Consider the following 27,152-nt stretch of genomic DNA (forward strand, 5'->3'; position numbering starts at 1 on the left):
TAAATCTTTAAATCTCCTCCAGAGCTGCACCTTTTCTGCATTTGAAGCCCACTTACCATTAACTAAGGGTCTATTTTTTTGTGACTTACAATAGTTTCACCACCACATCTCAGCTGCTGCCTTCCTATTGACACTCACTTTATATGTATGTAAGGGGCACACAGCAATTCTTCCTTACATGTAACCTGTTTTTTCAAAGATCCTGGACCACAAGTTGAGCATATTTGTTACACGTTTTTTCTTTTATATACTTTGAAGGAAGCTATGGAAATGTAAGAAAATTAAGAAACATGATCTTATTTTGCTTGGCTAATCAAGTTTTCTGCTTAAAGAGGTGCATAATCTGTATCTTTATTCTCCAAAGATTGTTCAAGAAGATAACCCAGCTGGACTGGACACAATCCCAAAGTACTCTGAAGTCAGCAGCAGGACTCTCCTTGACTTCTTTAAGAGGAAACTTTCACTCAGAGAGAGAGAGAACAGCTATTAGAATGTTCTGCATTTCTTCATTCTGAACTAGCTGGGCTGGATACAGAGGACAGACAAAACCCATTAAGTGTATTGAGAAAGATTCATGGTGTCTAGATTCTTTCTAACCATTATTATGCTGGCAGTTTCAAAAAGGCGTCAATTTTCTGTGCCAAAATATGAGAGTAAAACTACAAATCCTCTTTTGGATTCATGAGAAGAGAAACTATTTATTTGTGATTCATGATGAAAATACACCTTATATATGAGTATAAAAGTAGCCAGTTTTGTGTTGCATAGAAAATAGCCTTATAAATATCTCTTACATTGAATTGCTTATAGTTCTTATGCTTTATATGCAGGATAAGCCCTGGGTTTGAAGTGTGTTTATTATTTAGAGGCTTGTTTTGATATATCAAGGTCTCTCCCATTCCTCCTGATCATCCTTTCCTTTGAAGGTTCACTACCTGATTGAAATAAGAATTTCCATCCACTGCATCAAATAAGCAATGATGTCTTCTGAAAGGTTCTGTATTTGATGGCACTGTGTGGGATGGGAGCAGGGAAGGGAGGGGAAAACTTTTTCCCAATCTCCCTGGTCATCTCATTCTGTGTAATAATGTTGAATCTACCATATTACAAATGGCAGAACTAATCTAACCTTGGTGTTCCTCTAATAAATAGAACTCAAGCCCAGGTAATAAATGGGCTGTATATTAAAGACAGAATGAGAAGCCCAGAGAGGAAGGCAATGCACCCAGTAAGGTCAAATACCTTTATCTCATCCATCACTATAGTTCTTCACCATAGAAACTTTGAACCATAGGAGAAGGCAAGAAAATACAAATGTTAAAACACATTTTGTATATTGGGATATTTACACATGAGTACCTTTCCAGTATTAGCTCCTGTGCTCAGGTACTTTTCTGGAGGTGTTTCATTCTGATTTCTGTTGTTACTACCATTATTTTGTGCATGTTAGCCAGCCATATACAATAGGACTTCCCAAAAAACTAATTAAAAAATATTTTGTTTTCTTGTTTTCCTAAGACTTCTCAAATTCTAAAAGCAAACCTTGTAATAATTTTCATTTTCATGGTAAATCACTCAGCAACCATTGAACTCAATGGACTTTGCTTTGTTTACAGCCAGCAAGAATCTGTCTCTCCCCTTCTTAAACTTACAGTACACTTCAGGTTGCTTAGTGTCACTGTAAGTTTGACAAATATACTGGGGAGAGAAATCGTGACCACCATCTTGACTACTCTGGAACAACAGAGTGTTCTAGAATCCAGATAAACCTCCTTGAGAAGAGGACAAATGCTATTGGGGCCAGTCTTATGCTTTGTATTTATTATTCCAGCTACAAAGCAAGTCCAAAATCCACCACCTTCTTTCTAAAAAGAAGGTGCTTTTGTGATCTTGTCTTCTGTCATATAAAAACATAGCAACATATGGGTACACATACATTCTTTTTATGTATACATTCAGCACAGGTGAGGCCCCAGCTGGATTACTGTGCCCATTTTTCATCCTCGCCCTGGTTCATGACAAAAATGGAGAAACTACAGAGGATACAGCAGACAGCAACCACAGCAGTGGGTCATAGATCATCTATACGGAGAGGCTGGTGATGCTGTGCTTGATGAGTCTGGCAAAGGGAAGGCTGAGAGGTATCTGCTTGAAATCCATAACTGTTTGAAGAGTCGTTACAAGGATGATGAGCCAAGTGGTGCTAAGTAACACCAGGCAGTGTACCAAGAGGCAATGGCCAAACTGTGGCTGGCAATCTTCAGGGTGGACATAAGTTAAAGACACTTCCCCTGGAAAAGCAATGAATCTCTGAAACAAGCTGTATGGACAGGCTGTGATATCGAATCATAGAATCATTTAGGCTGGAAAAGACCTTTGAGATCATCAAGTCCAACTGCTAACCCAGGACTGATATCTCCATCTTTAGAGGTTTTCAAAACTCTGAGTGGACAAAACAATGGTTCAGTGTTTGCAGTAGTAGCACTTCAAGGAAGGTGGACTAGATGACCTCCAAAAAGGCAACTGAACAGGCATCTCCCCCGGGGGAGAAGTTAAAAAAACAGAAATAAAACCAGGAAAATACTGTCATGTTGTTTAACATATTTCAGGAATACACTCAAATATGGTGGTGATGAAGAGAGGACAGAGAAGAAAATTACACTCCTTTTGTGAGTGTCAAACCTGGGTGCTACACTATATGAACGTAAAAACAGTGGCTGCAAACAGCTTACCATAAACTTGATATAGCTCGACTGTAGACACAGTCCAGGTAAGCAACATCCACAGCCTTTCCCTCATCCACTCGCAGGTCATCTTGTCATAGATCAGGTTTGTCAAGCAGGACCTGCCTTTCATAAACCCATGCTGGCTGGGCCTGATCCCCCGGTTGTCCTGTACATGCTGCGTAGGTGGTGCACAGGATGATCTGCTCCATAATCTTCTCTGGCACCGAGGTCAGGCTGACAGGTCTGTAGTTCCCTGGATCCATCTTCCTACCCTTCTTGTAGGTAGGCATCACACTGGCTAACCTCCAGTCTGCTGGGACCTTCCCGGTGAGCCAGGACTGCTGATAAATGATGGAGAGTGGTTCAGTGAGAGCTTCCACCAGATCCCTCAGCACCCTTGGGTGGATCCATCCAGCCCCATAGACTTGTGCATGTCCAAGTGGAGCAGCAGGTCACTGAGCATTTCCTCCTGGAATGCGGGGACTTCAGAGCTGTATCACACAATGCCGTTCTGGTTTTGTTAATAGGTTTTGACAACATCACACATATGTTCTGCACCAGAAGATTTTGTGCTTTACAACTGAAAATTTAGCTTTCACATGACCTTGTATCAGCTGGTTCATTGGTCTATCTCTCAGATATTCAGGACATTTTATTTGTCCATAGAAAAGAGCTTTGGCAGCCTGACACCTGACATACACACCAAATCCCTAACCCAAGATTGCTGAGTCTGTAGAAGTACTGCTTTTGATACAGAATATTTGACAGAGCCTTTGATCTAAAAATTCAATCATTTTTATGATGTTGAATGACATTTCCTTTATTGTTATTCCTAAATCCATCATGAAGCACTGTTATATGGACAACATTACAAAAGGTTAGTAGTTGGGCACCACCCTGGCTAGTATAACCAACAATGTAAGGTTCAAACATCCTGAATTCACTAGAGATCTCTCCCACTGAAATATGCTGAAATGAGCAAACAATAATCTCAAGCTTCTCTGAGCTGTCAAGTTTTTGCTGCTAATATAAAGAAATTGTCTAGGTTCCTTTAAACTCCGTCCTCTGATGGTTTTTGCCACCAGCTTCATAGAGATTCCACATGAGAAAAAAATCATAAAATCTCATGCACTGTGATTTCCAGTTTCCAGCTTTAAATCTTGTTCTGATTCTTCCCTAGGACCTGATGCATTAGTATTGTATCAGCACCTATTGGCTGCAGGTAAAGCCAGGTCCTGCTTACTTCAACAATACATATTGTAAGATTTCATCTCTGCTCCAGAGACATTGTAATTACACAAGACAAGCAAACTGTAGGAGGGAGAACGTAGGGAGTATGAGAGGATCTCATCATTGCCAGAATGGGTCATAAAGCTAGCCTTGTCCTTATTCATTAAACTACACTTCACCCATTGTGTAAAAACTTCTGTACAAGAAATACAATGCGAGTGACTTACTTAGAAATTTGTAACAAAAGAGTAAAAGGACAAGCCACAGGGAGGCAAGGGAAAAAGGATACCAGTCAGATCAACAATACCTTTAAGGGCAATCATTAAAAGAAAGTAGATCATTAACTGCTGTTCAAGATTCTGTGCTGTTCTTAAAACAATGTACTGTTCTTTGCTTCTTTCCTTTAACCTGGTATATTACTTCTTTGTTTAATGACACCAGACATGTACTTAAGAAAATTGCACACCAAGGATCTGATTTATTGCCTAGGATTCTATTTGCATGAAAAAAACCAACACCAAAGCAGTATTTGACAGGTACGTATCAATTCAACTCCTAAGGGGTGCATTTTGAGTCAATTGTGTGAGGAATTAGGCATGCAGTTACTTACAACAGTTATTTAAATCTGTGAGCATTTAGTACTTCTCAGGAAATAAAATTACAACAGGCTGACTGAAGTACATTGCAAGTACAACTTTGCTATCCTGACCTACCCAAAGCCCTGTCATTTCAATCTACAATACCCCAAATGACTTCAGTTAAACTTCATTTTTATCTTGGTTCTGCCAGTTTCGAGCCACTGACAAAAATTATTCCACATTGCCTAGGGCTAGTCCAAGCAGCATGAGTTCATATCAGAAGAATGATACCTGCCTGTTCCTCTGCATGTCATCTTCAAAGTACATTCAGAAGTCCATCTAGAAAAAAAGTTCGCAGAAGAAAATCTTGCTTCTTACGAAGACAAAGATACAAAACTCAGAGGAATTAACTTTCTACTGACCATGAGACTTCTTTTCTGTGATAGCATAACAGATACAAGTGCATTTTGGTCAGATATCAGCTACCAGGACAAGCTAATTGACTTTAATCTGTTGTAGTGCCTGCCCACTAGTTGGCAGAAACAGGAAAAAATATTGATAAGAAGAGGAATAATTATTTCATACTAACAACTGATTGGGAAATCGCCAGCAAAACAAAGCCGCAATAAAATACATTACAACTGCTCCTCAAAGTCCTAACACTTTATGAACATTGATGCACTGAGTCTTAAAACAGCTACATTATGCAGATACCTATTTATTATCCACTTTTATAGAGGCATAGCTTTATGTTGGCCATTTGTATAAACATGTATTTAATGCTGTGGGAGCACCTCTGGGTCACCTTTTAGGGGGCCAATTCCAGCATACTATCTGCAGCACTGAGCTTCTAAATTGCTGTTCAGCAGCACAGGAAACAGCCACTTTGTAGGTCAGGCTTTTAAAATAATCTTTGAACTCTGGTTGGCAGAGGGACATGCTGATATAAGTGATACAGTCAAAGAAAAAAAACGGAGTGGAAAGTCCTAAGGATGCCAGCTGAGATGGAGGAATCTGGCCTGATGTATTTCAGTGTGTGAGGAAACTAGTTCTTTCTTCATTAGAGAAGTGGCTGAGCAATGAATGAAGCATGTATTCATACAGAGAACACCAGCGTGAAAGGTTGTGAATAATGCTCCGTGGGTAATTTAAAAGAAGGAATGCATACAAATGGATAAAGCATCAAATTAAGGCAGGAGATCTAGGCCTGTAATACCAGACCCAGCCCTCCAGCTATGAGCAATGCGTTGGTTAGGTACCTTAAACTGTTTGTGCCATTTCTTCCTCTCTCTCCTTTTGTCTGCCTTTTCTATCTAGACACTACGCTTGCTAAAGCATCGACTGTATCTTTCGTACTCACACAATGCATGGAACAATAGTGGCCCCATGCTTAGCTGGAACTTTTAGACAGTACTATAATAGAACTAATTAATGGTAATGAGATTTATGGAGTACTGTACATGCTGTTTTTTAAAGATATCCACGCTGGGTCAAAGCTGTGAGATTTCTCGTGCACACAGTGAATCATATACCATTCTGCCAGCTTAAATTGCTACCACATAGGCTGAACAAGAAGAGCTTGTGTAGCTAGTGGGTAAGGAGTATGACTTCTCCAGCACTGAAGCACATTGGGAAAATCCTACCAGCAGCAATGACTAGACAAATATACTGCTTGCAGGTGGAATATATTTTTTATGTGTGCTTTTTGTGTGTGTGTGTGTGTGTGTGTGTGTGCACGTGTGTCTGTGTGTGTGTGTGCGCAGTATTTGGCCATACAATAATAAAAGCAAATCACATTAGAAATTATTCTTGTGATGGTGCTAGAATATTAATGACAATGTCTACTTTCTCAGTTTGGTACTGATTGGGAGGTCCATGATTTTGTCATCTGATTCTTAAAAGGGGCGAAAAAGCCAACACTTTTTCTGGGGAAGGGTATTATTTTTTCTGAATTAGTTTATCACCCTCGGCATCCAGTTCTAGCATGTCTGTTTATACATGGCTTTTCTAGGTCTTTGGTGTGTTTGTGTAGATCTAAGCTAGGCTAATTTTCTGCAGAAGTCTTCCCTGGAGCAGGTTAAGGGGACTGAATGGCTCAAATCTTGGAATTGCTCATTTGTCACAAGCTTTGTTGTTCCTCCAGTTTGTCATACATTAACCAGCGGTTCAGGTGCCGTAGTGAAGAGGAAGCTGCACAAAAAGAAAGGAATTAGCATAGTTTGAGTGGTGACACATTAGTCTTCCACATGGTTTCTATCTCAAAAAAGGTGGATAGAGGTTTTCTGGTTTGACCAGATGAATCCCAGCATTGCTGACTACAAAAACAGAGACAAAAGATTCCTTGTTGTCATTGTTCTGCTGTTTGAGGCTTTTTTTGTTTTGTTTGTGGTTGTGGTTTTTTGTTGGTTTTTTTTTTCTAACAAGAAACAGACTTCAGCAAACCTGATACACAAAGAGTGCCAACCTCACTGCCTCAATTGTGGCAGTTGCCTGTGCATGTGCTAACTCACTGCCAGAACAGCAAATGCAGCACATGCGAAGCCTGGCATATTTTTGCATTAAGTAAGGAAGTTGTAGATGAACTTGGTTCCCACTTGGGCTGACTTTTTTTAATGAGGACTTCATGCAGAGTAAGATGACTAGTCGGGCATATTTTCCTCGACCTAGTTTCACCCATGGGGTTATATGCTTTATTTATTTTTACATTAATGGTAATAGATGGAACTGCAGTGTTTGGGTGTGTTTCTATCACTGGAAAAAAAGTTGTCAATTTTTTTTTACTATTAAGAGTTTTTTTCACTTTCCATGGGCAGATATTGTCTGTGTTCCATTTAGATATCACAGACCTTTCTCTTAGCTCTTTTATCTTGCCTCCTTTCTTAATGTATGATGAGTATGTTTGGAAGTGGTAGAAGATTTTCTTTTCTTTCTGAAAGGCGATATTGTCTTTCTTCTGCTTGTCACCTCCTCTTGACCAGCCTGCATTGTACCCACCACAAAGGTACGGTGGTAAAACTTTTCTCTGAGCAGCCTTCTGGTCTCCGTTTCATTACCCATTTGACTTGCAGTTACCACTGAACTTCTTCTGAATTGGTATTATAGCAATTTTTTCTATTGGGAGAGGAAAAGGTCACTTTTCTGATAAGGCTCTGATAAGAAATTATAATTTATTCTTTCTAACTTGTATAGTTTTTAAAGAGGACCACCTTCTCAGAAGTGATGCTCAGTAATAGAAAATGGTGACAGATATGTTTTAAATTAATCTTGTTAAGAACTGTCTTGCCAGAAAGAAGTATGGTGCCACTTGTATTGCTGTCATTCTGGTGGCAAAGAGGCTCAAAATATTAAAATGTATAAAATTATTCTTTGTAAGTCTCACCATGTTCTTACTTTCCATGCTAGCCTGCAGGTACGTTGTCATACTCAGCTTTGAGCTTCCAGTTTGCTTTTATTTTGGTGGAAAACAGTGTGTCCTTCCATACTGTTTTCATCAAACGAGAAGTTATGAGTAGGTAAAAGCTGTTTCAGCCACTGAATGTTCACACCTATAAAGAAGTTAACCATTATCAACAGCTCTTTAGACTCGAGTTACTGGAGTTTTTGACTTACACCTAGTTGCAATCTCATTATCAGTGCGGGAACAGAGGAAAATAATAAAATACTTGAGCCTTGTTATGGAAAAATTAAAAAAAAATTAGCAATGGAAAGTTTCACTTTTCTGACAGAATTTCGTCAACAGTCGATTCTGCAGTGGAACTGGTTTTGTGTGAAACAGCATTTGTTTGGAGAGATATTTTTTATGAGACCAGCTGATGCAGGTGTATAAATAGACCAGCTTTAAGAGAAGATGAGCTTGTGAAAAGTCTGTTTTAAACAATTTAACCTCTGCTAAAGCTCAGAGATCAGAACTCATAAAATTTGGGTTTTTTTCACCTTCAGTCACATTGAATAGACTTATTTAATTTTTACTTTAGTTCCTAGATGATTCCATTGTTCACACAAATAATGTGTGTGGGCCAAACACTCAGGAATTAAGCTCTGTATAACCATACAAGATATGGTCTTTCTGCTAATATTTCTTCTGAACTAAAATCACATTCACTTAAAGAGCTCTATGGGAAAAAAGAAAAAACATCAGTAATGTCTTTTTGTTGGATTAATGACAAATTGACTAATGTGCTCTACCCACTTTGTGCCATTTCAATGACATTGAAGAGCTTTAAATATGCTTTTAATAGCATTATTGAAATGCTTTGAACAACCAGTACACACCAGCAAATCTGTGCTTTCAAGTATAATAGATTGTATAGGCTCATTTCATGTTTCTTGTATCCAAATGAGATTAACGCATGGTTTTGTTTGAATGTAAGATGAACATAAGGTTTAGATCTGTAGCTGTTATTCAGAAAAAGCTGTTTCCACATTTTCTGTTCAAGTGAGAACTATAGAAACAGACCAGAAGGAATCATAAATCATAAATAAATGCATTTTTGTGCACTTCAGAATTCTGCTGGTCTACATATGTTGGCCATTGCTTCACAAGAAAGCAATAATATAACCCAGTATTGTAGAGGGATGATGAGATGGTCATTCTTCCATGAGATACATTACATGTGATCTATGGTCTGTATCTGTGTGCATATTACCACAAGTTACCACAAAGTAAACTCAGACATGAATTTACTTAATTTCTCTTAAAGGCCACAACACAACACAACGCATTCTGAGGTTTCCTCTGTAGAACTGATAGAGAATAGTTTTATATATTAAGCACATTGTTTTCATGCTAATGATCCCTGCTTCACAATGAGTTAATATAAAATGTAAACAATGTTTTTTACAACCCCTAGTTAGTGCAATGTATGTACAATTAGCAGCCTTTATGATTACTCTTTTATACATTTATTTGAGTCCATAAAAATGCTGAGTCCAATGTATTTGGCATTTTTTTTTCTCCTTTTCTGCAATAAAGCACCTTAGCCTGAGTAGGAAAAGAATGACAAGCTGAAATGCTTTGTATTCCAGTCTGTCACTTAAATTATGCAGGAATTACGAGAAATTAATTTTTTGTACTTTAACAGAGCTCAAGTGTTTCATAAGCCGTAACAACACAATGGATTTGGTGATCACTTCAGAATAATCATGACACTGCTGCTCCTTCTGTAGCACTAAAGACCATTCATTCTTTTTTTTCTCTATTTTAAGCAGTTTGCAAAGCCCAAATTCTATCCAGTAGAAAGCAGAGTAAGCAGCGCTCAACTGCGTACCAAACTAAGAGGTGTTTCTCCATTGCTCATCAACTCCTTTATCTAGTTCAGCTGAAACATCAGCGCTAAACACAGTCTTGAAGAGAGTGAAAGATATATTTTATAAGAAGGTAATGTTTAAAAAAATAAATCCATGTAACTCAGATCTTTTTCTCACTCTCCTGGAGCATACCTGGAGCTGATCTTGGGAAGATAGAAGTACACCATTTTGTCCTCTATGGGCACAATGTACAAAATGATTACATCTCATCTTTATACTCTAGAAGCTTTGCTTAATATTGCTCATGTTTGCAGAAAGGATAAGCCAAAAGTCCTCCTAAATGAGATATAAATTATCTGTTTATCTATCAAAAAATTGTGAGAGAATTCACCTTCCAAGTCACCATCAACATTTTTTAATTAATTTGCTTGCATATTTTCTATGTATTACTGGCAAACATGAAGTTATCTGAAATTATAGTGACGACAGAAATTCTATTATTGGGTTAAAAGGAACATCTTTATAAATACAGTGAAAATTTGGTGGAACTCTGACAAGCTGAAGATCTTGAAATTTAGTTAGAATTGATCAGGAATCAGTGACATGCAAGGTGTTGTTATCAAAGTTATTCTTCTGAGGGTTATAGCCAAACCTCTAAACATATGCCAATAACACTTGTCTCTGTAAGATTTCACAACTAAAATTAAAATTTCTGTAGGTACTGATTTACTAAAACCTCCCTGAAATCTAGGGAACTTTGTATATAAATTCTTACTTTAAAGCTTGCTCCTGTCTCTGACATGAGTACTTGCAAATGTCCTTGGCCTTTGCAGATGTTGACCTCTGGACAGGAACCTTCATAGTTCTGGCTTATATTCATAAGCCATAACAAGCATGCTGTGGGATCCTGACAAATCATGAAGGTTTGGATATCTGTGTTGTTAGCTTTTCTTAATGGAGAATATGTACTTGGGGAAAAAACATTCTGGAGTTTGGTGATTAATTGTAGAGGAATGAAGGCAGTGAGTTAATTACCATTGATACCATACAGCTGTGGGCTGGCTTCAGGGGCAGTGGTGTGGCTGACGCAGATAAGGTGCAGCTGTGGCTGGTTCTGTTAAGAGGTTGGGCAGCCAACAAAGAGAGAGCAGCCACAAAAGAGAGAGGAGGAAGAAGCAGAGAGAAGAGAGAACATGCGTCCTGGGTGAGGAGAAGGCAGCAGAGGGACTGTATGAAGAGTATGCTGGTATGAGATGGTAAAAGACCTTGTTGCAACTTGATAGTTTGGAGAGTGCTGCGACAATTAATCTTTCTCACAAAAGACGGGGGGTGGCCTTCAAGGCTCTTGAATACTATTGACAGCGATTCCCATCATCTGTCCAGTTTTCGTGAAAGCAAACTTACTAATGGTTTACTGGAACAACCCCTAGGAAATCTGTCGTCCTCAAGGCTCAGGATAGGCAGCTATGTAATTCAGGCATGGCTGCCATAAAAAAGATTCAACAAGGATAGCATTAGGGTTTTGGAAGATTGCTATATGAGCTGGGAATCAATCATTACTCTTGATACTAACTTTCCTATCCCTCAAACTGGGACTTTGATAGGTTTGAATATGTCTGCTAGCACTGGCTCACCATGTTGGTGATCTGCTGGGTTTTCCATATGCTGTCCACCTTTTCTAACTTCGGAGTAGAAACTGCGGTATGGTGAGGTTGAAACACAGAACATGCTAAACCCTGACCACAGATCTTGCTAAAACAAAGGACTCGTGCTGCTACGTCGATAGGGCTTTGCAGTAGAACATACTAGCTATACGAGAAGGAATATGGTCAGCTGAGCAAGCTGAAATAGTTCCATAAAGGGAGCAAAGCAGAACGTGGCACTTCCAGTGATCTGCTGATCAGGGTCATAGGTCCTTCCACTTTTAAGACTGCCCTCCCACACTGTTTCCACTGAACGCTAACGCATCCCAGCCCTAGAGAAAGAGTAATGAGTAAGTGACAGCTTTCAACAGTAGGTGGCATCACTGTAATTCAGTACTAAGTCAATGTCCCCACTCCGGGGGACACAGCTCTGCTTTGCTCCCAATCACACGGCTGAAATGTAAAGCAGACTTTTGACCACTTGTACTCATGAAGACTTTTTTTCAACTTTTTTTTTTTTCCTGGGGTTTCTTTTTGCCGGGTTGAAAACTTTTGCCAAATTTGCATATGTGTAGTGTTATCAAAGGAGAATTACAAAACAGTCAGTACGGTTTCACATTTTAAAGCACAAAAATGTAGAAAATAGGCCTAGAAAGTCTCTCGAATATTGTTCAATCCACTCCCCTACCTCAGGATAGTACAAGCTGTACCTGGAATGCAACAAATAATTTTCTACCATGAGATATGTAGGTGAGAAGCCTTATTTACAATTAAAACCTATTAAATTATTCCCATTGTATTGTAGCAATAGCTACCTGCACTATCATGGAGAATTATTCCGTAAAACAGAGAATGAACCTCAAGTGAGGCAAATCAACACCCACTGATCTCAAGCAAGCTCAGCACTGGCTGAGGAACTGATTCATAATTTATAACTTGAAGCATGTAGGTTTTGGAAATCATCTGGTTGGAAAGCACTATTTTAATATAAATCCCTACGAATCTATTATTTGGCAGATAGTGAGTTAAGTTCAAACAGAAAAGCGTGTTTGACAAAAGACAGGGAGATGAGAGTTTGTAGGTAAAGGGGAGTGTCAGAAAGGCTACAGGGAGGGAACAAGGGGTTTTATTAAAATCGTATTACACTGTGAACATTGGTTAAAACAAGCTCAGCTATTCATAGAATCATAGATTCATAAAATGGTTTGGGTTGGAAGGAACTTCTAAAGGTCATCTAGTCCAACCCCCCTGCAATAAGAAGGGACATTTCAACTCAATCAGGGTGCTCAGAGCCCCATCCAACCTGACCTTGAATGTTTCCAGGGATGGGGCATCCACAGCTTCTCCGGGCAACCTGTGCCAGTGTTTCAACACCCTCATGGTAAAAAAATTTCTTCCCTATACCTAGTCTGAATCTGCCCCCTTTTAGTTTAAAGTTGTTACTCCTTGTCCTTGTCTTTTGCAACAGACCCTGCTAATAAGTCTGTCCTCATCTTTCTTATAAACCACCTTTCAGTATTGAAAGGCCACAATAAGGTCTCCCTAGAGCCTTCTCTTCTCCAGGCTGCAGAGCCCCAGCTCTCAGCCTTTCCTTACAGAAGAGCTGTTCCATGCCTCTGATAGTTTTTGTGACCCTCTGAAGGTTCTTTCCTGTACTGAGGGCTCCAGAGCTGGACACCATATTCCTGAAGTACTGTCAGTGTTCTGATAATGCTAAGGTTTTTTGGGCAGCACTTCTGGTAGAAACATTGGGAGCTGTGCAGTCTTGCGCCACTGCCTTTAGGAAGAATACCTACCACGATACCCAAGCTACGTGCAGGGAAGCTGAAACCCCAGCCCGCTCCCACTTCACATGGCTCTGTGTCATTTGGTGGCTTTAGCAGAAGGCACTACTGCTGCTGTTTCTGGGTTAGATGGTGAAGGAGGACCAGAGGGATACCTTTTCTTGTATATGAAAGCAGTAGGACACAGAGCTGAAAGGTCAAGCTGCAGCCAGCACAAGATTCTTGATGCAGGGTAAACCACTCCTTGCAGCGGTAGCAGATTTAGCAAATTTAGCACAGCAGCCACAGACTTCAAGCAGTCCTCAGGCTGCTTCAGCTTGCATGGGAACAGACAAGGGACAAAAAGAAAACCAAACCACTTCTTCTGCTGCCTTCTTCCCTCTTAGGGGCTGTACTCAAAACATCTGAATATGAGCTACCACATGACGTTCACCTGAAGAAGCTTTTGATTCTTCATTCAGCATTAACCATTTTATAAGGATGCTTTGGTCCTGATTGTGCTTTGTAGATGTTTACCCTCCAGATCTAGGAGGGATCCAGCCTAGAATGGCTGCTTATTTCAAAGAAATTTTATCCTGTAATCCAAAGACTGTTGTACAACTGTGGGGTTAATCACTTAAGTGTCTGTAACCAGATAAATGTTGTCTGTTTGACTTTTAAATTAGAAATAGGAATCACCATAGGACCTGGCAGACCAGCAAAAGGCTCTGGAAAATAGTTGTATGTTACTGATTGTATTAATTCAGAGTCCTTCTGCAAGAGCTGTAATTAAATGTGCTTTCAGCTGAGTACATTCTCATATTTTTTTTTAATCTGCATTTTTTTATGTGTTTAGTTTCAGTATCAACTGGGCCAATCCATCCCTCTTACTGACTCCAATACTTAAGTGACATGTGCTGCATTTCAAGAGTCTGTCTCAGCTGAGAGAACAAAACATCTTTCAGGGTCTGCACTGCGCTCTTGTTTGCAGTAAAAATTAGAAGGCAGGGCTCTGAACAATGTCTTTTAGAAACCTTACGTTTTCAGTTCTGATCCCATTTCACCGTGAATGTTCTGGATTTGGTGAAGTGACAGTTTCATGTGTTTCATTGCTATAGTAACATTAACAGAGAAGCCTTCCTAACTTAAAGGAATTTAGAGACATTGAAAGAGATGGCTATGTGGATGATGAAATTTTAAGTAGATATGAGAAAATTAATCTCTTCTTGAAAAAAAAGAAGTTTCATGAATTCTAAAACATATTTAATTTTTCTTACTTTGTAGTGGTCTGATAGACTGTGCTAGAACTGAAATGGCCATTGTCCTGGGCCCTTTCATCACACCGGGAATCTTTGCTTTGAAATCCTAAGATCATAGGAAGAAGACTGAAAGTTTTATTATCTACTTCTTACAAATGAGGAACTGAGGCACAGACATACTCAGACTGAAAATCAATCTCCTGAGTCGCTTCATCCACGATTGTATAATATTACTGAATAGCAGTGTGAGAAAAAGACCACCGACATTTATGCAAACAGATGTGAAAGAAAAGCTCCTCTTCCATTTTTAACTTTTAAACTTTTGAGAGTGCACAGCTCTTGAAGAGTACTGTTGCTGCTACTGATAACTTGCCTTACTGGTAACTGCTGCGATGGAGAGACGGGACGCAGCTTGATGCAAGCAAATGTCGATTTATTGTATAGAAACATGGGTATATATACTTTCAGAAATCACGCGTTTTAAACAGATTGGTTCTTTTGAGCTAAGCATCGCATACTAGGCAATCCCCAATTGGTGGTTAACTACCATCAATCAACAGCAAGGTGTTATCTTTCCTTGGTGCCATCCCTGGCGCCATCCATCCCCCACTCCCCTATGCTCTCTCAATTGTTGTCTAGACAAGCTCGAGCACATTCCCCTCAGCTAACTGATTGCCATGCATGGTCCTAGTTTCCAGCCCGCTCCTGCAGGTAACTGCTGGTAAACTCCACAATTCATTAAATAGTACTCAGAGAAGCACAAAGTAGGAGTACAGCTCTCTCTCCAGTTCTTTAAGGGCTCTTATGTGTAATTTGTCTAGACTTGCTCATTTCGATGTTGTCTAACATCCTCCTCAGTTACAAATAGACTTCAAAATACTTATCATCCTTACATGACACAAGCACAACTCTTCCTCTTTGCTCAAATACAGACTTTTGCCTTTTCTGTTCATTGATAGTACTATCACACTCTCTGTTAAAAGTCAGGAGTTTTGTAGACTTTCAAGAATTTATTTCTCTAAAGAACAATTCCTTCAACTTGTCTTAGACACTTGTCTTAGGATGAGGTGAATCTTTTTTTATAATTTCATTTCCTTCTCCACTGACTGTAAGGGCAGCTTAGTCAGCTAGATTGGGAAAGATGTGTTTGGGTAGTTTTCTGAAGACTGAGGTTAATAGGTCACATCTACTCACTCCATCTGCTGAGATCAGTGGCTTTAATTCTTGAAGCATTAGAAATACTTATGTCTTGTCCTAATGAACAGTTCTGACTTCTTCTCTTCCTACCCAAATTCCATGTTCTGCTGAATGAACAGTAATAAAGAAAAACATTGTTTCAATCTATCTAAAGACAGAAAATCTGTGTTCTCCAACTCAGAGAAGAGCTTTGAGGAAAAACAAGGATGTGTACTACTTCCACTGCAATCTTTGGAGCTTTTTAACCTGATTTTTTTTCTCTCTCTTGTTTTGTTTGGTTTGGTTTTTTTTGGTTTTTGTGGTTTTGTTGGGTTGGGGGGGGGGGGGCTTTTTTTTTTTTTTTTGGTCTTGGTTGGGTTGTGGTTTTTTTGGAAGTGTCACATTTCCACAGCTGCAAACATGTTTCAAAAGTTGAAAATGAGCACAACTAAAGAACTCTGAAATTGGTATGGCAAAATAAAGTATATTCTAAATTTATAATTCTACAAAAGCCTTGCTGCTCACAAACCAATCTCATGGTATTTGTAATGCCTGACACATCAGAACAAGACATAATACTGCTTACAGTAGAGAAACAGCAACTTATCAAGAAGTGGAAAAGAAAATGATTTTCACACTTTCAGTGTTACAATGGTGAGATTAAGATATAACGAGCCAACAGAATAGTAAGGGTGAGAAAAGTAAGAGTCTTCCTATTCAACTTTAGGTGTAATTTTTTTCAAATAAGAGAACAAATTTGAAATTTATCTGAAAATTAATAGAGTCAGGGTAGGTTTATCTTACTCAGTTTCCATTTCACAATATAATGCACAGTGCATTCAGCAGATAAGTAGGATAGTATTTATCCTAAGTACAACTGAGGTTTATCATGAGAGCAGATTGTTTTGCCTTATACCCTTTCCAGCCAGTTTCATGGTGGTGAAGATGAATCAGCTCATAATGTCAGTGCCAAAGGATTTTCCTTGCCTTTGTTCTATTGACAAATATTTTTTTAAAGGACAGAACAATGGGTGAAATCAATTCGCACACATGACAATCCCTCATGCTATGACAGAAGGATGGGCACCAGATATTAATCTCTCCTTGTGACAGCCAAGGACTACGCAAAATGATTTTAGAAAGGAAAAAAGAAATGCCACTGGGATTGTAGAAAGAAGGAGGTCAAGTTCATCTCAAATGAAGAACAAAGCAGACAAAAGACTGGATGTTATCTCACTTGAGTGAGCTGGTTGAAATTGCTGCAGTTAATTAGACAATTTTAATCCAGAATCCATAGCAATGCATTTATATGACACTGTAACTGAGTTAGTATGTCCTGTCTCAGTCAAATACACTCACAGCAGCAAAGTCATTTCCCATTTGTAAGGGTGTTGTGATATACATGTTTCAGGTGATGGATGTTTCCTTCTTATGTATTTCTTCATCACAGGCTCAGTTTTTGTTCAGTATTTACTTCACGTTTATGTAGCTGACTAATAAACATGTCAAGAATGGACACAGGGATGGATCCTCAACTTGATGTAGAAAACAGCTTGCCAGGCAAACTTGATATTTTGGGAACCAAAACCTGATTCTGTCTGGCTTTGCCTTTCTCAGTGATGTTATCAACCCATGGTACATCTATATAAAAACAACATTCATTTTGAGAGGTGAATCCTTTATATCATGTTGAGGACTGGGATGATACACAATAGGTGGAGGTAAAAACTTCCACCATGAGCATGTAGGCACCCTTCATGGAAACCACCTTCATATGAGGAGCTTAATATGTTCCGTCTCTGGATTCTCACATGTGCTTTCCTATATGCAGAGTGTTTACACTGAAATGTTTAAAAGCTGTTTAATATTAGCAAGAAGAGATCACACTCTTTGGAATCTGTTAGGACAATCTGAGTGGTAGATGTAGGTTATGGAGAAACCATAGCTCCAACTCTGTGTGAATAGCATCATTGAAGACCTGCACATTTGTTGTGAGAAATGAGTTATTTTTTGACTGGATGTTGTGTATATGTCTAATACTATGTCATTGTTCCATCGTCGATTCCCATCTCATGATTTCTTTGAAGAAAGATGCAGGTTCATTAAAAAAAAAAAAAAAGTCCATTGCACAGCTAAATACGTAAATAGTATTACTCAAGAAGGACAAAATGAACAGCAAAAAAGAAATGTGAAACTGTTTGGCTACAAGAAATACAGCTGGCTTTTCATTTACTCATTCTTCTACCGAGTCATTCAAACAAACACTTAAAAGTAAAAGCAAGTCTTACTGCACTTTCTTGCCACTATAAAATGAGCTTTAACCCCACTCCACATTCTTTCCCTGAGAATTGAAAGGCTTTAAACAAGACTAATCAGACAGGTGAAATGTGCCATCCACGTTCTTCTCAAAAAGATAAAAATGTGGATCAAATATCTAATTACTAAGCTTAACAGTTTTGACATAGAATATAATAGTAAGATTCTTCTTCCACCAACAGAACTAAAAAACTAAAGGGTGTTTTTTCTGTCCTCATCTGGGTACAAGTTTTAACAGATTTTAGGGGTTTGAGTGCCAAATCACAAGCTGTGATTATAAGATTTTTGTGAAGGTTTGAGATTATCATAAGATATTTTAATTGATGTAAGGTTTCAATCAAGTAAAAAAGTCTTCTGGATTGGATCTCATTAACTCTCTTAATAACAACTCATTTCAAACACAAAACTCCCAGATCACAGTACTCCAAAAGTGGTTAAACAGTGTTAAATTTGTGTCGTGACTTAACCCCAGCTGGCAACAAAGCACCACACAGCCACTCACTCACTCCCACCCGCAGTGGGATGATGGAGAGAATTGGAAGAGTAAAAGGGAGGAAACTTGTTGGTTGAGATAAGGACAGTCTAATGAGAAAAGCAAAAGCTGCACATGCAAGCAAAGCACAATGAGGAATTCATTCACCACTTCCCGTCAAGAGGCAGGTGTTCAGCCATCTCCAGGGAAGCAGGGCTCCGTCATCTGTAACGGTTACTTGGGAAGGTAAACACCATCACTCTGAACGTCTCCCTTCCTTCTCCTTCCCCCAGCTGTATATGCTGAGCATGACGCCACACGGTATGGAATATCCCTTGGGTCCATTGGGGTCAGCTGTCCCGGCTGTGTCCCCTCCCAGCTCCCCGTGCACCCCCAGCCTCCTTGCTGGTGGGGCTGGGTGAGGAGCAGGGAAGGCCTTGACCCTGTGTAAGCACTGCTCAGCGATAACGAAAACATCCCTGAATTATCAGCGCTGTTTTCAGCACAAATCCAAACCCCAGCCCCATGCCAGCTACTGTGAAGAAAATCAACTACCGCAGCCAAAACCAGCACACAATTAGCAATAGCAGATTTTGATAGAAAAATCACAGTTGAAACCATGTTATCAGATCACCTTACCGAGGAAGTTTGACAGTAGACCCAAGATGACAGTGTTTTGCAGCTGCCTTAAAGACCAGAATATCAAAACAGAAGAACATGTCGACAGGATATGAAAGAAGCAACCAAGGTAACAGGAGATGATGAAATCAGCAGAAACACAAAGGAAGAACTGTCAGGGCTAAGGCATAACTGAAGGACTCAAAAGCAGGAGGGAGATTTCAGGTCTGGAATAAGTTTCTCCAAGATCTCTGCAGGGACAGGTCATTATAGATTTTTAGCTTCTTCATTTAAGTTGGTGTTGCAGGCTTCACAAATTTTCTTGGAGAAGCCTGCTTACCTCAGAAACAGAATAAGATAATCTAAAAGAAATGGTGACAATGAGGTTAATGGAACTATTAAGAAGCAGAGAGATAAGTACTGTACTGCAGTGTTTGGCTACATCAAATTCATTAGAACAAATTGAAACTTCATCATTTACTGAAATGTTTAAAATTTTTTGTCTTTACCAGAAGAGTTTTAATGTTATCCGTTCTAGCTTTAAGAACAATTTGTTATTTTCAGGTGCAAGGCTTTCATCTCTATCAAATTAAAAGTAAGGGAAAAGCATACATGTGTTTTTATCTTTTAATTCCCCAAAGTAGTTACAGCTTAAATTAAACAATCCAACTATTGATTAAAACATTAGCTGCCAAAACAAACATGGCAGGACTACACATAGATGTCAAGTGCCTTCAGACTGCAGCTATCAGTAACTAATAATACTTTCCAGTAAATCTCTTTACAGTTCAGAGTGCAACTGCACTTCATAGACTTGAAAAGACTTTTCCTTTAGTAGACTGAAGTGCTTTAGATGGTCTTTGACATTTTATTTTGTGAATTTTTAAAATAACATACAGAATGTCTACTACGGTTTGTATTACCTTAACAAATGGAAGAAATTAGATACTAATGAAAAAGCAGGTAACGTAACCTCCACTGCCCCATCCAGAGCTTCCAAGGAAACTGTGATTTATTCCTTTGTTTCTCACCATTCATCACCAATACTCTCTTTAAAGGATCTAGTCCTTCAGAGGTGTAAATCAGCAAAGCTCCACTGGCTTCAGTGCAGTTATGCAAATTTACAGCATGATCTGTTCCCTTGCTTGGATATTTCTCTAAGTGTGTGAAGCACCTAGGAATGCTGGCAATACTTTGCTGTGAGCTCATTATTCATCATTTATCTACACTGAACTGTCTTTTCCATCTATTAGTCTTTAAATATGCTAAGCCTTTTCTTATCTACCCACACTTTTTGTGCTATTTACCTTTCCTCTCACATCAGCAACTAACTCTGTCATCTTGTTATCCATACTCTAATTTTCCGGACCAAATCTCTACACTGGTATTACAAGTGTTCTAGATACTTAACACAAAAAAAATCAAATTAATTTTCTTTCTAGCAAAAAATTAGATTTTTATAAGCTTAATTAGTCTGCCCTATTAATATGCTACTTGCTCCAGCACCCAAGTTCCTTCTGTTAAACAAAAGTTATGTCACTACTTGGGAGTTACAATATAGTGAAAAATGTGATCTCACTAGTCCAGTATTCTGCTTTTGATAGTGACCAGTACCTTTTATTTCACAGAAAAATATAATGCCTGCAAAGTTAACAAGTCTATGTCCACAGGTAAAGCCTTAAGATATTTTCCAACTGGATAATGCTTTTTTAATTTTTTTTTGCCACTCCATTCACTGGAGATAAAGCAGTGGCATTTGTGCAGAACCAGCAGTTTGTTTCCATGTCCTGTGTTAGCCTTAAGGTACCAGCCAAGCAATATATAAAGTCCAGACTAAACAGCACCTTGCAGGCAGAGTAGATGCCAGGCTGCCGAGAAGGGGTGATGCAGAGGGCTGCACCCAGAGCTGCGGCTGGAGATACGCGCTCGGGCAGACCAGGGCATCACAGGCTGGGGAATGGGCTGCTGTGAGCGAACGGGCCAGCACTGTTCACAGCACAGAGAGAAAAGCAGCTTGCAAGAGCAAGGTCGGTGCAACAGGGACAGAAGTCACAGCTCAGGCTTCTGCCGCCTGCTGAGAGCACCAAGTTTTGAGAATTATTCCTGCCCTTCATTTGGAATGGACTGGCTGGATTAGAAACAGCTGATCCACCTCTCAGTCTGTCACAGAAAGCCTTCATATCTGCAGCAATTGTAACACCTTGTTGGCAGCATTTACTGACGCCTTGTCCTTCGCTCCTCACAGTGCGGGCCCCATGAGAGGAATTCAATGGGGCCTGAACAGCAGTAACCTCCGCCATGCTCCTTCATGGCCAGCACATCCCAGAACCCTCTTGCAGTCCACTCCACTTATATAGTTACTTTTTCAGCTGCAGTGTGTTCCTCACATTCCTCGAAGACTTGAGACAGGCTTGGTGCATGTGTCCAGGGACATCAGGCTGAGATGCTATTTGAAGCATATTCCCAGTGATCTATTACAGCTGGATAATTTTTGTTAGTTTATGTCCTAGCTAACGGGGCTCCCTTATCTTCCAAATGACAGACTTTTTTTGTTGTTGCTGTTGTGAAAGTCACATTTGCTGGACTAGAAATTATTGTCCCCCTGAAATGGCAAAAAGCCAAATTTAATCACTCTGGTACTTCATTCCTGTGTGATAAATAGTTGCAATAAAGTGATTTTTTTATTATTATTATTTTTAGTTTTGAAATGAGAGGGAGCTCCACAGTTACCGTTGTTATGGATAATCCTGTTAAGCTTTGGGACAGCTGGATACACATGCAATTATTTGCTTACCCTCTCCATTTTGCTTTCCACTGTAAATGTAATGCTTTTTTCCTTGTGGGAATGCCAGTGTAACATGTACTATCTAAGAGCATAAAACTTAACAGAAAATTATTGTCTTTTTTTCCAGAGAAATGCAAAATAAGCTTTACTTCATACTTTTCTAAGAAGTAGAAAGAAAATATAGAACTTCCCCTCTTCTATTAAAACAGAGCAGACTCTCCAGTTAATGTTAGCTTTGTGCCAAATCACATTGCTACATCGGAGGAGAGAAGGCAGGCCTCGCTTTCTTAGTATACTAATCGATTGTGTTTTAAAATGATCTGGGTGACCCAAAAGCAAATTACCACATGTACAATAAGAACAATTGAGGAACAAGGGTTTAGACATATTAAGATCAAGATACATGGCCATGTAACGGCATGTTCTGCAGTGCCTACCTTTGGGGCACCTTGCCCTCAAGTAGTGTACAACACTTTTATGCATCTGTACTAGGTAATATTGTGAAAATATCTTCGTGTGGTGAAGAATTAGGACTCCCCAGTGAGAAGGGAAATTACCAGTTCACTCACTCCTGTAAGCGGTCATCCTGTTGTCACCAGCAACGCTATCTCAAGGGGGGGAAAATGGTGGGGGGTGGGCAGGTGGATTTTACTTATTTTAACTTATTACCAATTAATATAAACATTTCATTATCAGTTTGGGTATCAAGGAAGAATGACCAACAATTAAATGCTTTGGGAAGCACCTTTCCTGGCTCAGGATGTTCATTTATCACCAGGGAAATAACTTCAGCAGGAAGATCAGGCAATTCCTGCATGTTAAACAGCCAAATGCTAAAGGAACCACCTGTCATCCCTGGGTTTTGTGATGTGGCCAGCCCACAAAGTGTGCAAGCACAGTCTGATAACACCTATCACACCAAAAGGGTGTGCGTGAGCAGTATGGGCAGCACCAGAGACACATTCAGGTGCCACAGGTGGCCAGCCAAGTAAGATATCTGTAAGATAGGTCCTGGACTGTGTATAGTCTTTTGCAGTTTTGCATGGTAGAAAATTTATTATCTAAGCAAGGCTTTTCAGGATAGCAACTTTAAATTTAGACATCCAAATTCTACCTCAGTTCCAGTTAGAAAGTGTATTGGGTCTGGCTAAGGCCCGTAGCAGCCCTCATAGTGCTGTGCTTTATACTGGCAGCCAGAGAGGTGGTGATAACACAGCAGTCGTTTGGCTGCTGCTGAGCAGTGTCTGCACAGCATCAAGGCTGTCTCTGCAGCCTTTCTCTCCCTGCCACCCATAGGCTGGGGGGTGGACAAGATCTTGGGAGGGGACATAGCCAGCACAGCTGACCCAAAGCAGCCAACAGGATATTCCATACCATATGGCATCTGCTCAGATATAGCAGGTAAGAGAAAGGAGGAGGAAGGGGGTTTTGTTATTTATGACGTTTTTCCTCCAGAGGAATCATTACGGGTGCTGAAGCCCTGCTTCCCAGGAAGTGGCTGAACGTCACCTGCTGATGGGAAGTAGAAAATAACATCTTTTGTTTTCCTTTCTTCCGCGCACATGACTTTTGCTGTTGCTTCATTAAACTGCCTTTATCTTGACCCACAATTTATTTCCATTTTATTTTGTTCCACCCTGTTCTGCTGAGGAGAGAAGTGATAGAGCAGCTTGGTGGGCACCTGGCGTCCAGCCAAGGTCAACCCACTACAGAAAGTCATGGCCCTAAGGGCTGGTAGAACAAACAGTGATATTAAATTGCAGCTTGAAACTACAATGAGCTTTCCAAATAATTTGCCTTTTTTTTCCAGAGTAATAAGACTGTAGTCTTAGCACACAGAAAAATGCAGTTATGTAACACTATTTTAACAGTTCCCATTTCCATAATGAAACTGAGTTAAATTCATCAGCACTTATTCATTGGCAAAGAAAAATAAACAAAGACAATACACCTTTAGCCCATTTAGTTTCAATTTCTCCTCTGTCTGCCACTTACACAGCACTAAAGGGCTGATCTGATGACTATTAAAGTCAATGACAAAACTCCAATTGATTTTGAATAGAGCAAAACTGGGTCCAGAAGTTCCTAGAGATTTCTTCTGCCTAGGTGAACAAATAAAGTGCACTTCAAGCAAAGTGCTGTCAACACACAAGGCAGTGTTCAAACACCAACTGTTAAGCTTGTTAACGCATGTTACCCCTTTGACTGACAGCAACCAGCCATCCTCTGTTCAAGTTAGCAAATTTAAAATGACAGCAGGAACAGAATGCTTCTGAGTTCTGGGAAGCCATTTTGTCCTCTTCGCTGTAGCATTTCTCCTTAATTATTTGCCTAAATAAAAACCTCCCTCTGTTTATCCACAGAGAGGAATATGTATCTGCCCCTTACTACTCCAGTCAAAGCACGTATTTAGCTATAAGGAATTTCCAGGGGGGATTATTCACATCGTGCTGAAACCCAGCTTTATAGATAAGATGTTGATGGTGGCTCAGATTCACGTGTTGGAAATACTACCGTTAAAATGCATTTTTAATAATAAGAATATTTCATTTTAGAGCACACAGGCATACCAAAAGGAATACAATGGAAACTCCTCAGATTGTCTCCACCCTTGTTGTGCTGAAATTTTTTTATAGGGGAAGCATTTAAAGGAATTAAGCTTTCTTTTTCTCTGAAGTCAAATGCCTTTTTTTTTTTTTTCCCCTATAATTATATGGGATCCTTCCATTAAGGCAAAGTAATCTAAACTACTTGGAGTGTCTGGAGTAGGATAACCAAGAAAACATGTACATCTAAATATTGTACTTGAAACTTCACAGTACACCATGGCAGCACTGGCAATATGACTACTGACTGGAAGGGTAGAGCATCAGAGATTTCAACGGAAACTGCAGGTAAACTTAGAGCTTATCACTGGGAAAAGAGGTACTGGGAAAAGAGGTACTGGAAAAAGTAGTGTGGAATCCTCTAAAGAAATTTCTCATTGTACTTCTGAAACCAAGCAACGCTCATGTTGCTATTGCCAGGAGATGATGTGCTAGCCCTACTGTGTAGAAGCACATCTACAGGCATAGTCACACCACACAACCCAGATGCCAGCAGCAGAATAACTTGGTGAAATCCCCCTTGCAGAATAAAAGATTTTCCCACATCAGAGAAACTTGAAAAGTTCTACATAACCTGCTTTTAGATACTCCAGGCGGTTTTTGGCACAGCTTTTCATGTGGAGAATATAATGCACTCTAATAGGGAGGGCAGCTGAAGTTAGCCATAAAGTAGCAATTCAAAGGCAAAGATTGGAAAGCAGGTCTGCTGGCTCTCTACTCAGCAGTGGCAACGAGGTCCGTTCTTTGCCTTCTTAATCAGTCTATGAGCAATCACTGCAGCTGGCAAAACATAAGCTGGAGGAAAGAGTGCCTGTGCAATAATGATCAAGAGGACAAAAAGTGCGCTAAGATAAATTTTGTGCTGAATCAACACTGGCACTGTTCATCTGTGCCAGAGGAAGAAAGAGAAGGATTTGAGAAACACCTGCTGTATACCAGCCAGAGAAACCAGTGCTCTAAAAGCAAGGGTGAATCAATATCAGTGTGCATCCTTACGAGAGAGCACAGGTTCGTATTTTTGTTGTCAGGGAAATTCCTTGGATGGGTAAACCTGTGGAATTGGAAATGTTACTGAGAAAAATGTGAGCTGTGAAAGACAAGATAGAATCATAAATTAAACAAGAGATTCTAGAAATAAATGTGCCCTCAAAGCTGCCACTATGACTAATTCAGTATTATAAGTACATAACGCAAAGCCTGTCTTTATTAGATCACCAAGCTTGGCATCATAAACCAGCAGGAATTTTAGTTGCGATATAAAAAAACCAGGGGGCATGCAATGAATTTTAAAAGGCAGTGTACAACACAGGACTCTGTGCATAGGCATTGGCAACATTTCCTGATCAGCAACTGAAGTTGGCAGAATAAGGCTTGGATGCCTCTCAGCAGTTGTGTACAGCAACAGGTGGAGCAGGAAGGAAGAACCGGCTTTTAAACAGTGCTCAAGATGGGCAACGTTGGACTTTCTTACAGCCCAGCAGTCTTCCCTCTGCTCGGTGCCATTCCCCATGGTGCTGCTTCTGCATCAAAGATCTTATTCTCTCTGGACCTCCCAGGTTCTGCTGCCAGTGCTTTGGAAGATGCTTACCACGGCAGAGCATTGAACTCACCTGGGCCTTCTAGGAAACTTAGAAGACTATGAAGTTAGAAGTTGCTCAGCTGTTTGGTTGTTGAACAGATCACCTACAAAGACAACATATTTACCCCTTTCTTTCTGAGATACTACAGTGGAAAGAAAAAGTGAACGAAGCACAAAAATTTTGTGGAGTTAGGTTTTTTTGTTTCCTTATTTTCTGTGGATTCTCTCTACCTTGACATTTATAAAATAACTGGCATAATCAAATGTCATAGACAATCTGCTATCGGGCACACACAGCAGTTGCACACACTAAAGTACAGAAGCACAGAACACATTTCACAGTAAAACCTCAAGAGTTGTCTGTGTTATTTTCATCTCTTCTCATCATGTGGTACTGGGCAAAACTCAAATGCAAACTGAGATCCTTACCTTAAATTGCTTGTGTCATCAACATTTGCTAGAAATCAGTGTAAATTTTCTGGTCAGTTCTGCTCTCTGATGTACTAGTAATGCTTTAAAAGTCTTTAGAGGTTTAGGGGGGTGGTTTGAGGATTTGGGTATTTGAGGGTTTTTGGGTTGGGTTTTTTTTTTACTAAGCTGTTGAATGAGGCGGGGGGGGGGGGGGGAAGGCTGCAGGGAAGGGAAGTCATAATGATACTTGCCAACAGGCTTCATTGCAGACTGAGTTTAAGTCAATTTCCATTAAACTAAGCATTCCTGTACCTTAAACAAGATTGGTGACAAATAACACTGGACAGTATAAAGACTATGGAATTAACACAGCTGTGTGCCTATGTGTTTGCTTTGTCCACTGGCAACTAGATATTCTTTAGGGGCAGAGAGCTCAAGGTTTCTGCCGGCTTGTTGGTTTCTCTCTGAAGCCATTCTTAATTATCCTTACCTGCAGTCCCCTGAGGATTTCAAATACACAGTCTCCGTTCCTCACCCTCCAGTATAGTGATCTTCTCTTCCAGTCCCCCCTCCCCTGCTCCTCTGTTGAGATTTTCAACAGGACATTTCTATAGACATTAATTATCTGAGTGGAGCTTGCAGTATGGAAAGTCTCAACTCTCAACTGTCCTTATGTTGCCTGCTAATGTATGGCTGACTAACATATTGCCAGTTCTAAAGCTGCTGATGAAACAGCTGCTACA

Source organism: Falco peregrinus, chromosome 8 (genome assembly GCF_023634155.1).
Source record: "Falco peregrinus isolate bFalPer1 chromosome 8, bFalPer1.pri, whole genome shotgun sequence".
NCBI lineage: Eukaryota > Metazoa > Chordata > Aves > Falconiformes > Falconidae > Falco > Falco peregrinus.